Source organism: Rousettus aegyptiacus, unplaced genomic scaffold (assembly GCF_014176215.1).
Source record: "Rousettus aegyptiacus isolate mRouAeg1 unplaced genomic scaffold, mRouAeg1.p scaffold_m13_p_5, whole genome shotgun sequence".
NCBI classification, from domain to species: Eukaryota; Metazoa; Chordata; class Mammalia; order Chiroptera; family Pteropodidae; genus Rousettus; species Rousettus aegyptiacus.
This window is the reverse complement of record NW_023416308.1, coordinates 38,397,650-38,412,026: the sequence shown is the minus strand read 5'-3', so window position 1 is coordinate 38,412,026 and position 14,377 is coordinate 38,397,650. Positions and strand designations below refer to the sequence as shown.

Below are 14,377 nucleotides of genomic sequence, written 5' to 3'. Positions count from 1 at the left end.
ATCTTGGGATTATAGGTGATTCAAAATGGCTGACTGACAAATAGGGCAAAATGAGAGAAGGGGCAGCACCAAATTACTCCAGCCTGACCTAAGCTCTCTATCCAATTCAGTGCTGCCATATATTACTTCATATATTACTTTAGTGTAAGTAATATATGAGCTTTGGAAAGCCACTTAACTTTTCTCTTTGTTAGCTCTCTACCGCAATATAGAGTAACAGTACCAACTGGACTTAGGAGACAATAACTAACTGACATGTAAAACATTTTGCTATCTGAAGCATGAGCTCATAAAAGATAAAGAAAGAAAACATTCTTCTCTGTGTGGGGCATAAGACTGAATTTCAGGATGGATTAAGGGAAGGTCATTTTACAAAATGTGAAAAAGATGTGCTCTTCGACCTCAAAGCTAAAGGTGAGAGATTTATAATGCAAATACTTTAAAAATCCATGTTAAAAATAGAAATTATATTACTTTATGCTTCGAAGTGTGTCTGGGCAACATTTTAGTTTACCAACCACTATTTATATGGCCATTTTTCTTTCTTCATCTCAAAGAAAAGACTCCTTAAAGATTTTTCAATATGATGTGGACAGCTGTACTTTTTACTAAAAGTCATCTGAGTTGACTCTTTATGCCTCCGATGCAGTCTTTCATCTAGACTAACATGCCATGGTTAATGATTTATTTACTGGTATCTTTCCTTTTTCTACAAAGGACTGGCAGGTTTAGAGAGAAGACACGGGGTGATATAATAAAAGCCATCTAATATGTTTTCTGTTCTTTGGGAATTTGAGAAAGCAGTAAGCCAACTTATAAAGGGTAGAATTTTTTTTGTTGTTGTTGTTGACTATCTAGATGAAAAGAATCCTTTATTATAGGACTAGTTGTTGCACTGATCATGTAATTTTGTTCTTCTCTTAGATGATATAGGATCCTACAGTGTGCTAGCATATATATCTTTACTTTAGGGTGAAACAGCCTTCTATTGCCAGCAAGAAGGACAAATAGGCCAACAGGTGACTAGGCAGGATTTCCTGGGGTTCAGGCTAAGGAAGCTTCCTGCCCCTAGGCCAATTTGGTCACAGGGAAATTTTTCAGTTACCTGCTGGGATAGGCCCATCCTGCTTTCTTCATCAGGGTTCATTTTTCATTTTGATTGAGTCATGATGGCTTAGTGCTACAAAACATCCGAGAAGATGCTTTGTAGGGAAAAAAGATCATAAAGAACTCCAGTGATGTCCCTTTCCCTAAAATCTAGAGCTCGGTCTCATGGAATCATATAAAGGGTAGGCAAGAAGGGTTAGTTGCAGGATAGTGTCTTTCTTTGTGAATGGCAGGAGCAAAATCTTCATCTTGCTAGCATGAATTGCCTGACTGCCTTTCTTTAACTGAGGCAGCACAGCTTGCTTTAGCTTTGAAGTGTGAAAACCAAATAACATTTGGCAAAGGGAAGAAATGGAAGCTGGAATAGCCTTCTTGGAGCATGAAGAGATAATCCCAGCCCTATGCACTGAATGCAGAAACTTTTCCCATCCCCTTACCAAATTCCTTGACCCATGGCCACCCCTGGGACTGTGACTAAAACAGCAGCAGGCTTGGTAGGTTACTCCTTACTGAAACTATTCTGTTGTGGCTGGTGGCCAGACATTCTGAACTTTTTGAATTTGGGAAGAGAACATGCAGATGCCAACATCCAGCTACATTGGTGTGTGTCTTACTATTCTGTTCATGATTGCAAAACAGGGAAATACACACACACACACACACACACACACACACACACGCACACACACATACCTGATTTTGGTTTGCCCTAGCACTCTGAGCAATAATTAAGGCTATTTATTGTCTAACCCTCTATGTCCTGGGGAAGATTTTCGAAATTTTAATACAGGAGGCTGAAAAAGAAAAATATGGCTTTTACACTACAAACATCTCTGTCCTGAAATAAAATGTTAAAATTTCCCCTAAATCAAATGATACATATCAGCTGCTGCCAAAGATGTGTCATTATGGGGTGAATTTTCTACTCCTGAGCACGGATATTGGTTTGGAGTTTCTTCTCTGAAATTCTGGCTGTTGTAGAATCTAAACACATTTGGTTTAAAGGTTTATGAATTGTCCTAGATTGTTTTCAAAAAGCTGATCTCTCTGGGACACCCTCCTGAGCAGGGGAATAGGCTTCTACTTTGTACAATACACTGCCTTCTGCAGAGGTCTGGGCACCTACATGGGTATCTGCAATGATTCAGGCACTATTTACCTCTGCCAGAGAAAAATAATTTTAATTGGAGATTTGGGAAAGGGAAAAGGCAGGGGCATAGAGAAAAGACAAAATCCACAGGCAAAGGGAAATTTCCAAAGGTAGATATTTTACCTACCCCTGCCCCCCAAACACAAAGCCTCTCAAACATGAAGTCTAAGTATTCTTCTTTGTTCAACACCTATGTTTTCAAAATTCAAATTAAATTACTCTACTCTCTCCCTCCAACTAGTTATACACACACACATACACAGACACTTTTTAACTTGTTAGGTTTGAAAGATGATGATATATACAACCAGTGTGCTTTGCCAGTCTGCACGGTGAAGGCCAAGATTAGTGCAGAAGGTTGGTGCAACGTTGTCGCAGAGCAGTGTGATCAGAATACAAGATGGAGCATAGGGGGAAAGGCCAAAAAATGTGTCTGTGCTTGGAGTTTACACAAGTCTCCTTAGCAACTTGTCTGAATTTATTTTTCCCTTGATGTGTGTGAGTTTCTTCCAAACTCTCAGTGAAATAGGAGTTGAGTATCTAACAGTCCCCCTATTTCTCTTCTATGAGGATGAAACTATTTCACGTGGTTAATGAGCCCTTCTTTCCCTTACCAACTCTTCTCCTACCCTAACCCCACCCCTGTTTAGTAGATCTTTTGTATTGTGACTTTATGCACTTTTGGTAACTTTTCAGAAATTCAAGTTTCCATCGGAGAGTGATAGAGTCTGTTTCATGTGGCAACAGCTGTGCAGATTTCTGCCACAGCCTCTCCTAGTACATGTTCTTGTGTGTGGCATGTGTTTGTGTAAATGTTCCTGTTTTTATGTTTGTATGTATGTGTGATGTAAAAGGGGAGAAACAGCAGAGTTCTCTTCCTCTCTATTATTTCTTTTATTTTTCTGTCATGCTCTTCTCCCTTTCTATCTTTCATGCCCACCCCAACACACACAAGCACAAAAGATCCGTAATTCTAATCATAAGATACATATAAAGCTACTAGAAAAAAACCTGACTCTTAAGAATCTGTATGTAGGATTTTATGTGACTCGACTCATTTCAGGGGAGACAATCATAAATACTGCAGTGGTTTTACCTTGAAATTGCTTTACCTTAAAATGGCTCTGGGGGAAGTATAGTTGCTGCCTCATTGGAGCTGATGTTGAATATCAACCTTACTATTTCTCCTTTCTGCCTCCTCCCCTTTTAGAGTTGGGGGAGAAAAAGAAAAAAGAAACCTAACCAAAAATGTTAAGATTTGATTTTGGCTCTTTTACAAACAGATGTTGCTTGTCATTCTGTTGTTGTTAAGCAGGCACCAGATTGGACCAAGCAGCAGTATGTGTTAGGTGTGCATGCATGCGTTTGTATATGCATGAGTGCACGTGTGCATGCATACATGTGTACTTTGGAGGGAGAGAAAGAGAGAAGGAAGAAGACAGGCAAGGGGGAGAGAAAAAGGCTTGAAGTGGGGGCTTTTCAGGGGGTAGATCAATTTGGGGAAAAATTTAGAGCTAGAAGTAGGTAATATAGATTAATATCTTTTTCTTTCCAAGCTTTAATGTAGTGGAGTTATATAAAATCGTATTTCATTTGTTTACTTGTTGTTTCAAATGAAGAAGAAAATGTGAAAATCAGTAGACAAGGACAGCCTTAGAGGAGAAAAGCTGATCTCTCATAGGGTGAAATGCAGAGAGAGTTAGTAAGGTATTCAGATGCTCCTTCCTCTAAGTGAATCTATACTTGGGAGTAAGGCAAACGTCTTCTGTTTCAGTTGAACTTTGTTCCCTGTGTTTGATGGTTGCCTCTTTTTATAAATATCATTATGGAAGTTCCAGACTTTTTTGTACTTTTTCTAGAACAAGAATCCCATTGTTATACAATCAAGGTTGTAAAGAAACACCGATGCTTTGGATATTGCATACCTCTATTTTTGCAGAACACAAATGATTGAATCTGCAATTTTTTTCCAAGCCACCCTTTACCCTCATTTAATTCATAGCTTTCTAATCTAATAGTGGTATGCCTTCTCAGGAACAAAATATAACTTTGAATATAAAAGTGTTATGGTTGACTGGCATATAGGAAGACTTGTATGGCATATAATTTATTTATATTAAAGAAATGACAGACATCTATCTGATTTTTAAAAATACGTACCTTGTTCTTATGTCAGAATCAACATCTATAATTTTTAAAATTTTAATTTTTAAAATATATTCCTGGCTTTCTTAACAATATAGCTAGAAAGAAAGTTGTAGGCTGGCATCATTGTTTGCATTTTAAAAAGGAGGAAAAATATCCTGAGCAAATGTATTTCATTCAAAAGTGAAAGTAGTCTTTTTTAGCCAGCTGCACATGAAACTACTTGTAACTTGCAGCCTCTTTCTCTTTTGTTTCATTGAGTGTATCAAAAGCAAATTTGCCTCCAGTTTCTCCCTCTTAAATAGTTGATCTTCATTATACATCTGTTGTAAATGAACATTTAGTGGATTTAAGATTGTTTTTAAATTACAAAAAAAGTTGACTACTCAATTAATCTAAGGGCATCATTTTTTTTTTTTTTTAGTTTAATCTATCTTATCCTATCATGGTATTTTCATGTCTTCATTCTTTAGCTAACCTAGCCACATTTTTTAGTTTTTATTTTACATAAAATATATTTTTCATGTGAGGAGTGAGTGGTAGGGATATTATAACTATCAATTTCTAATTTTCCCTTTGCCTGAAAGGAATGTGAAAAACTTGGTGTTGCTCTGGCAGTTTCCTCCCTCCTCTATTCCTTCCTCGCCAGTTTTTCCTGGGTAGATAGGAATTAATTCACTTAAGCTAGCTGGCTTTGGTGCCAGAAGCCTCTGCATTGCATGTTTGAGAGGCATTCCCGCATTGGTGTCTGGTGTCCTGGTGGCAATATTATAGATGGACAAAGCATTGTGTGTCACATGGCACCAATAAATTACACTTGGAGCAGCAATTGCTGGATGTGCCTCTTTTGTTAAGGCTATTGGATCTTTCTACAAAAAAACAAGGGCTGCAGAGGATAAGAGAAAAGATATCAAGAAAACTGAAAAGCCATAGGAAGACCGAAGACTAGCTGTCTCCCCAGCTTCATGAAATCAGAGTGAACGCCAAAGGGTAGATTTGAATTTTTTTTTCTTTTTCTTTTTCTTTTCTTTTCTTTTTTCTTTTCTTTCCTTTTTTCTTCCTCTCTCTCTCTCTCTCTCTCTCTCTCTCTCTCTCTCTCTCTCTCTCCTCTCTCTGTCTCTGTCTCTTTTCCTCCTTCCTTCCTTTACAAAAAATTATTCAATCGAATTGATTTATCCCCTTGAGAAAAAGAAGGTTGGCTGATATTCTGTACAAGAGATACATCTTTTAAAAAGAAAGAGGGTGGAGGACAGAAAACCTTTCTGTTAGTATCATTCTCCTGACATCACCATGAATTTGGTGTTCAAGTCCATAGCTAGACAAAACTCAAATAAATTATCCCTTTTGCAAGCAACTGTGCAGTGAGTTTCCTTCCATTGGTAAAGGAACAATGAAGGAGAAATAAACCTTGTGTCTAAAACATGGGCAATGAAAGCACGTTGAAAAGGAAGCCAAGAATCCTGCTGTGGTGGAAGGAGGATAAATTCACGAATCCACCACAATCAGATATTCCACTTCTTTCCAACAACCCCATTAGCAGAGAGAAATAATGATTCTCAAATCATTTCAGAATCAAAAAGCTAAACAATATCTCAGTGATGCTACATCATGCCAGGTAATGATTGACCAACCTGATTATAACTTAACCATTCTTAATTATTGATAGCCTACTCTTAATTATATTTAGTGAATGAGTGGTTTGGTATAAAGCACTGGAATTTGGGAGTATTTCAAGACTTCACATTCCTATTTGATCATTTTTCTAGTAAAGTCGTTCTCAAGTTTCGTTGGTAGCCAGGGAAATTCCAGGAAGAATGTAAAAGTTACTTATTTTCAGAAACTTTATATCATATGTTGTTTGGAAAATGAAGTAAACATAATGCTGCCCAGTTTTTTTGAGAATTACTTTTATTTCAGTTTCAGATATTTTTTTTTACTCTCTTTCTGGCATTAATTCTAATTTAGCATTAGAAAAGAATTGGATGACAAAAAACAACCAAAAAAGCAAAAATATTGTGATCCATTTAAAATAATTTTATTTTCCAGACACAGGTGGATGGTTTGAAGATATTGGCCTAACAAGATGGCAACAGGTTCAAAAAGTAAGATTCATAAGAAGTAACTTTTTCAGGTATTAGTATTTTCCTATAATTTCCCCCAAATTTTCCATCCTCAAGTATTGCAATTTTTAGAGCATACATGATTTAATTATGAAGAATAACTGCATTGTAAACTTGATTTTTAAAAGTAGTAAGCAGTTTTATAATATTCATAGCCAGTAAGTAGAATGGTCATGACATTCAATTCTAGGGAGTTCAGAAAGTTTTCTTGAAACTTATTGCTTAACACTGCATTTGGACTCTCATGTTTTTCTTCCTGCCCCATCCTCTTCCCTACAATTTAAAGAATTTCCTTTATTTTAAAAATTTGCTATACTTTACCCAGATTGTGTGTTAAGGACTGAACGAAAGAGTCTTTCATAATGTTAAACAGTAAAATGATGACGTTTGCCTAAAGTTTACCAATCTGTAGAATATGTGAAAACAAAGGGAAGTATGTGGGGAAAAATATAAAAGATGCCATTTAACTTTTACTCTAAGAATAGGATGAAGCCTTCCAATTTCTGGCATAAATTAACAGAATAGCATCATCTTTGGTTGGACTAAGGTTTTAACCCCCAAATGAAAGAAGATACTGAGGCCTGTTGCCACAAACCCGTAGATCCGAACTTGTGGTGTTAGTCCACACAAGCTTGTGTCTATAGGTATGTGTCTGTTAGGCAATCTCACAGACTACAGGCTTTGCCTGTATGCCACTTAATATCCCTTCAAATTCCTTTATTCTTCTCTTCCCCTTTGGTTCCTTTAAGACTGGTGGAAATGGAAAGATGAGCTGATATAAAGGAAGGAGACCATTTGTTCTGGAATGGATGAGGTTCTTCAATTTATAAGCTTGCCCTCAAGTCCCTTATCTCTTATAACTACTCTCAGCTATCAAATTAAAATATTGGGTGAGGCAGCAAGAATTCAGGTGACTCAGACAATTTATTGTGAGTGATGAAGAAATAGATATGTAAACAAGGGTTTGTTTTATTTTCTGTAAGCCTGACCAATTGTTTTCAGAGTGATGATCTTTTTTTTTTTTTTTTTGGAAAATTACAAGGACTTATTTATAAGATCCATTTCACCTTGCTTTAGGCTGTATCTTGTAGCAATTATTCCTCACCCATTGTTCTCCAAGTACAGTCAAATCAGTCCTATCTTTAAAAATAAAATTAGTGCAAAGAATGGATATGCTTAACCATTAATACTTCTGTAAATATTCAGTACTGTAAGACAAAAGAACTTTTTAAAATAAGAAATAGCCTGTTTAAGTCCAACTTCATACTTGACCAGAGTTGTTTTCTGTCTTCACGATGTTTAAAAGGCTGGAATGAAAGTAATTTTATCCCTTGCCTCTTAAATGTTACTATTGTGCCAAGATTGGAAAGCCAAACTGACTACAGATCAAAGCAAAACTGGCTATATTTGTTTCATTCCAACAATGTAAGCTGAAGAGTCTGTCTGTAAACAGAACCCAAGGTGAAAAATTGATCCGATTTGGATAACTCTTAAACTTTTGCATTTCCTTTGGTACCAGGAATTCCCTTAATTTTTTTTTTGCAACCTCTTATAACAAAAAGAGTGAATATGAAGTAGTTATTGAGTTAACATCAGCAAAAAGTTTGAAATACAAATAGATACATTTTATCTTATCAAATTATGTCTCTTCTTAAGAGCCAGACTGTTTAGGGATAGTTAGAATTCTTCTATTAAGAAAACAAACTGATGATTACTAGATGGGAAGGGGGTTGAGGGGCTGGATGAAAAAGACGAAGAAGGGATTAAGAAATACAAATTACTAGCTGCAAAATAGTCATGGGGATGTGAGGTACAGCATAAGGAATATAGCCAATAATATTGTAATAACTATGTATAGTGCCAGGTGGATACTTGAGTAATAGGGAGGGGAAGGAAACGACTTGTAAATTATATGAATGTCTAACCACTATGCTGTACATCTGAAACTAATATAAAATAATACTAAATGTCAACTTTAATTGAAAAAGTATATAAAAATTAAATTTTGTATGTCAGAATTAGGAAGGCTCTGATATAGATCACATATGTTTGAAGAGTAGAATATCAATCTCTGCAAATGCTAAACCCAGAGGATACTGTGTATATGCATTTCCTTTATTTGTTCTGCATAGCACTGAGGAGGGTTGTCTGTAGATCTCAACTTCCAGTTTGCTAAGAAATCATTGCTTTATTATTGAATGATGGAGCAGTACATCCAGAAGTGAAAGACTGTCCTCATTGGTGTGTATGTATTATGTATAATTGTTTGCCCAAGACCTTTATTGACCCACTAAGCAAACAATCTACTTGGTGGGCTTTACATGCCTCTTTGAAGTGGCTGATGGAGAATGGATAAATTGTTAGCAAATTAAACTTGTACCTTCTCTGGATAAACACTTATGTTTGATAAAGACAAAATCACATCTACTCATAATCCTTTTAACCTCTTGTTAAGTGTGCTACAAGAGAGACCATCGAATTCATGAATCCAAAGGGACACCAAGCTGCCTATATTCCCTGTACAAACACGAAGTGAAGATAGCAGGATGGCCAGTAGGTGACTACCAGGTTGTTTCTTTTAAGAAGAGATTTTTAACCACCACTCACCCCACCCAAAGAAAAATTAAGATTAGGCAGAGCAGTCAATCTTTTCAAAGTTTCTGAAAGACCTAAGACATCATTGTTATTTGATTCACCTGGCTAGAAAATATTCCAATAGAAAGCCCAAAGCCCCTGGACACTGGCCACCAAAAAAAGAAACACAGGATATTAAATATTTTACATGATAAAATTCAGTATTTTTTCTTTCTTCATTATTCATGAATAAATGATGCTGTAGATACTAATTATTCTTTTGCAGATTCCTCTGAATGGACCAAATGTTCTACAGTGAGCTATAGAATTTCAGATTTTTCCCCAAAAATATTTGAAAAAGATATTTCAGTAGTCATTACTGCATGGAGGAATAGACACAATGGGAATAAAATAAACTAGTTTTATTAAAATTCTCAAATTGTTACTATAAAAATACATTTATTAAGCTGTAACATAGGAAAATAGTTTAGATTTTTTAAATAGAAAAAATAATTTCTATTTTAAGAATTGCATTTGATTAAGCAATTCACTCCTCAAAATCAGAGTTTGGGGAAGACAGGGAAGCTGATATTCAGTTTTGGAAATATCTGCTATTTGTATTCCAAAATTAGTAAATTGATTTTCTACATGAGAAGAAAATAGTGTGTGTAGGATAGGATTAACTTTGAATTTTAAGTTAATATGATCTCTTATTTTTTAATGTGCTTACTAATCATCCCCCAATATTTGTTAGATCTTATGGATCCTCGTCTGCTGACTATGGTGCTTAACCTCATCAGATGTCATGTAGCCTCACTAATTAAGATTTTGAAAGCTTCTTATGCCTATAATAGTGCTGAAATTTTACAGAGACATCAATATGAATGACTCCTCAAAAATTCCAAAAATTTATTAACAGCTAACATGGTCATAAATTATGAGTTGGAATAGAGCCATTTTTTTTCTGGCGTAACCATATAGCTCTATTCATTCAGCAAAACTTGTAAATGTTTACTATGTGTTTAGCACTTTGCTAAAGATTGAAATTATGACTCTTATTTCAAAACACTGCGCTGATGATCTGGTCAGGAGCCCCTCTGCAGAATTCCATGTCCGCCATACTGACACGTTTTAATAAATCACATATTATAATCATAACATTTGTCCCACTTCCAAATACCTAATCAAATACAGAATATGTTTACTAATGGGGAGTCCATGCTCTTCCATAATTCCAGACACTTAAAATATTGTTTGAGGTTCATTCTTACTTCATTTGGGGATGGGGGATTTGCTGCTGGTAGCATTCAAAACCTCAATGATCAATAGACTGAGAGTCTGTTTACATGTATTCAGAATACTTTTAGAATATACTTTTTTAAAGTTAAAAAGTATAATAGATATTCTGTGCTTAAAATATATAACTACTATTCTTCTATAAAAGATAGTTATATGAATTTTTACTTCTTTTCAATGAGACTATGACATCATTCCATATCTTAATTGCATGTTGTTATCACATGCCTACAAATATTTACACTAATTATGTAATGAGCCATAATTGCACTAATACATGATAATGGGCTAAAATCAGGGTAAATAAACAAGGAAATTCACACAACCAAAAGAGTGGGATATTGAAAACCATTAGTATTCTAAAGCAACATCCTTTTATCTTTGACCAATAGAAGAAAAATGTACATGGGGAAACATGAATATTTCCACTTTCAGATATTTAAAAGCTCTATAAGCTATATGTTTAGGCTAATATACTACCATTTTAGCACATAGAAATTTATCCTCTCTTTATTGTATCTTCTTTTTCTAACTCTTACCTGCCCCTCACTGCCTTGTTTCCCATTCATAAGGGTCTTTACAGAATCAGGCAAATGGTCAATGCAAGGAAAATATAAGAAATTCAAATGCAAAGGAAAGAAAATATATTTTCTTTTAAAGTCTCAGTGAATATTAAATCTTTTACATAAGTGAGTATCTAGAAGCAGAGGACTCACAGTTTCTCCTTGAATTTCCACATGATATCCAAGACTTGAGGAAAACTTGCCAGGCTGAATTCAGCCATTCTGCATTTTCCCCCTGGGGAATCTTGGTAGCAAATCCACTTTACTATAATTGAAGTTATAATAAAAGGGAAAGAACAAGAGACCTGACATTAAAATAAGAATCACTTGGTCCTTGACTTTAGGTTCATACTCCCACTTTATCCATATAGTCATACATTTTTGCTTTCAGTCAAGAAACATATTTTTAAATTTCTACTATGTGCTAAGTAGTCGGTATGCAAGAGATACTAAATTTGTCAAGGTTAGTGGCACAGCCCCATTTTCAAATAGCTTAGATTCTAGTAGAGGAGGGAGACATATAAATGATAATGCAATGGCGTTAGGGTTAAATCAGAAATTTCTAAATTAAATTATAAATATGTGAAATTATAAGATAATCAGAGGAAGAACTCTTTAAATTGAGACTTGAGAGATTAATGAGAGTTTGCTTGATAAAAATAACTTCCCAGTGTTTCCCCAGAACCAAGCAGCATTGATTCAACGGAGGCAGCCTCCTCAAAAATGCTACCCCACCCTATAGTAGCTGCGTATGGGAATAGGATTAGAAAAATAATCCTTCTACAAGTTAGTGGAAAAGCATGAAGAGATATCACCTCTACAGCATTTGTATCTAACTTTTGAACACAATCGGCATGATAGAATCATCCTCTTCTTCATGTACTCAGACACTCTTCCATCTGTAAATACCTAGGCTTAGCTCCTTTGTGGAACAGCCTTTACCAGGCAAAACCAGGGTCCATCTAAACAATGAAGAGAGGAGACCATCATAGACCACAGAGTAGTCCTCATGGGAAAAAACAAACCTGACCAAACATAAGTTCACATGGAGATGGGAAGTCACCAAACTTGTGAGTCTGTCTTCTGCCCCAGCATCTAACTAGAGACAAAGGTAAAGGAAAGACTCAAATTAAAAATTAAAAGAAGAAATAGAGAAACTTACCAAATCTCCTTATAAAGAAAAAAATACAGTCACATTTTTATATGTTGCTAAATAAACTGTTGGGGACAGGCTTTCTGGAAAGTGCTGAAACATTCAACTCTGGAAGGAGGGACATTTTATAAATATGTGAATTGTATAACATATATGATCAATACTGTCGAGTGAATGTTCAACATAACTTCTATATTATTCATTTACCTCTGTTTTGCTCAGAATCTTGTGTATATCTTTTCACTGTGTTTTGGCTTACGCTATTGCCCTTTGTTTATTGATCCTTTAGATTTTCAAGTTTTCAGTTCCACAATGAAAGCATCTGTCTTCCTAATTCTTTTTTCAATTGACCATGTTTAAATATTGTTCTACTTCTGTATTCTGTCAACAGACACCAGAGGACATTAGATTGATCAGAACAACTGCCATTATATGACATTACCATAATTTTCATGCACAATAATTTTGAGACCAATCCCAAATATTTTCCCCCTTTTTGTCTGCACAATAATTGCAAGCCAAGATTCTTGTGGTATTATCTCTACTGTCAGACTTTTTAATGTGTTGTCTCTTTTGAATGGCCCAAATAGGAGACAGCACAAAGAATAATTATAAGACCGACTTGCAATTTTATTGCTTAAGAAATAGTCGCTTTCCAGCCATGTGACTGCATGTTCCCAGGTTGAGGTAGTAGGTTGTATAGTTTAGAATTGCATCAAGGGAGATAACTGTACAGCCTCCTAGCTTTCCTTGGGTCCTGCACAAAGCAACATGCCAAGAACAATCATGATTCCTCCAGGCCTTTTTTTCTTAGGAAAGCCTATGAAAGGTAAGATTTGGTACAGTTATTTTACTGGCATTTTAGAATTCAGGTTTTGCTTAATTCTCGTACCCATGTTGTATTTTCATGTTCTGTTTCTTCTGGTCTAATTTCGTTTAACAGTACATAAGACTTTGAGAGATTCAGTGTACCAGTTATTCACTATCACAATAATGCTGTGTAATAATAAACAAAACCTCAGTGGCATACAACAATAAATATATATTTAGCTCATGAATCTGTGGATTAGTGACATACTGGGCAGTTTGTCTGGCCATGACTGGTCTCATTCATTCTGGCTGTCATATGTAGGATGGGGTCACTAGGATGACTGGACAACTCAGTTCTATTTCATGTATCATATCTTCCAACAACCTCTTCCTAGAACATTCTCATGGTTAAAGCAGAAGAGCAAGGACAAGAACGTGCCAAATGGCTTAAATATTTTGTAACTTTTCACTGGCTTTCTGTTTGTTCCTCATTAGCCAAAGGAAGTCACATGACCAAGCCTGGAGCTGTAGTTGGAGGCACTATAAAGTTTCATGGCAAAGGGCATGAACACAGGAATGCATGACAAATGGGATCCATTTTAGCAATTGCATTGCACTTTCTTGAATTTCACCAAATTGAAAGTAATTATATACCTCCATCCTAGGAAGCCCCCAAGATCAAGAGCTATATTTGTAAATTTACACTTTGAATTTGAAGCTAAGCTGGTCTTTGAGTGCTATTTATGTTCTTGTTAATGAGATATACTACAACCAACTTCTGTGGAAAAAATATCAAGAGACTGGAATGGTAATAATGTGGGGATTGATTATATTAGAATTTAAAGCTTAGTCATTTCATGGTGATAACCAATATTATGAATAATGGACATTTTGCCTGACTTGGACTAAACTCACACAATCTCCATGGAGAATATGAGCAGCAAACCAGTACTACAATCCAGTCCTCTTGGCTAAGATGATGTTGCTCCAAGCTTAGACACATTTTAATAGAAAATACAAACAGGTAGTCAGAAAGTACCTAATGAGGTTATTTAATTTTATTAATTTCTTGTATTTTAATAAACAACATATATACAAAAGAATGGTTTTATAACCTCTAGCTATAGCTCTTTCTAAATTGTCTTAAAAAAAAGGTGAAATCCCTGTATCGCCACTGATTCCATGCTCAAATATTTTTATGGTGAGTCATAGTGACTGTTATATCACTAACAGGTTGAGGATAATTAGCCCCAGTTTGATTACAAAATACAGCTAAAGGTTCAGTGTTAGTTCTAGGCTACTCTGAAAGTCTGCAGCATAACTAAGGGCCAGACTCTAAGGTTCCTGTACGGCCTTTATTTCTGAGTTCATTCATCCATCCTTTAGAAGGGTTGGTGGCTTTGCTCTAGAAGACACTGTCAATTATTGCTTTGTCACATTTATTATAAATTTGACATGA

The 14,377-nt window shown here is 35.5% G+C and overlaps 1 long non-coding RNA gene across 2 annotated transcripts in view; it reads left to right on the top strand.

Moving 5' to 3' along the window:
- LOC118602792 overlaps positions 1 to 14,377 on the top strand; it is a 73,519-nt gene that overhangs the window by 20,529 nt on the left and 38,613 nt on the right. The window contains exons 3-4 of one of the 2 annotated variants that reach the window (XR_004950774.1): positions 5,258 to 5,392; positions 6,449 to 6,533. This is a non-coding gene — a long non-coding RNA (uncharacterized LOC118602792). The remainder of the gene's footprint in view (positions 1 to 5,257; positions 5,393 to 6,448; positions 6,534 to 14,377) is intronic. The other variant, XR_004950773.1, reaches the window with a different exon arrangement.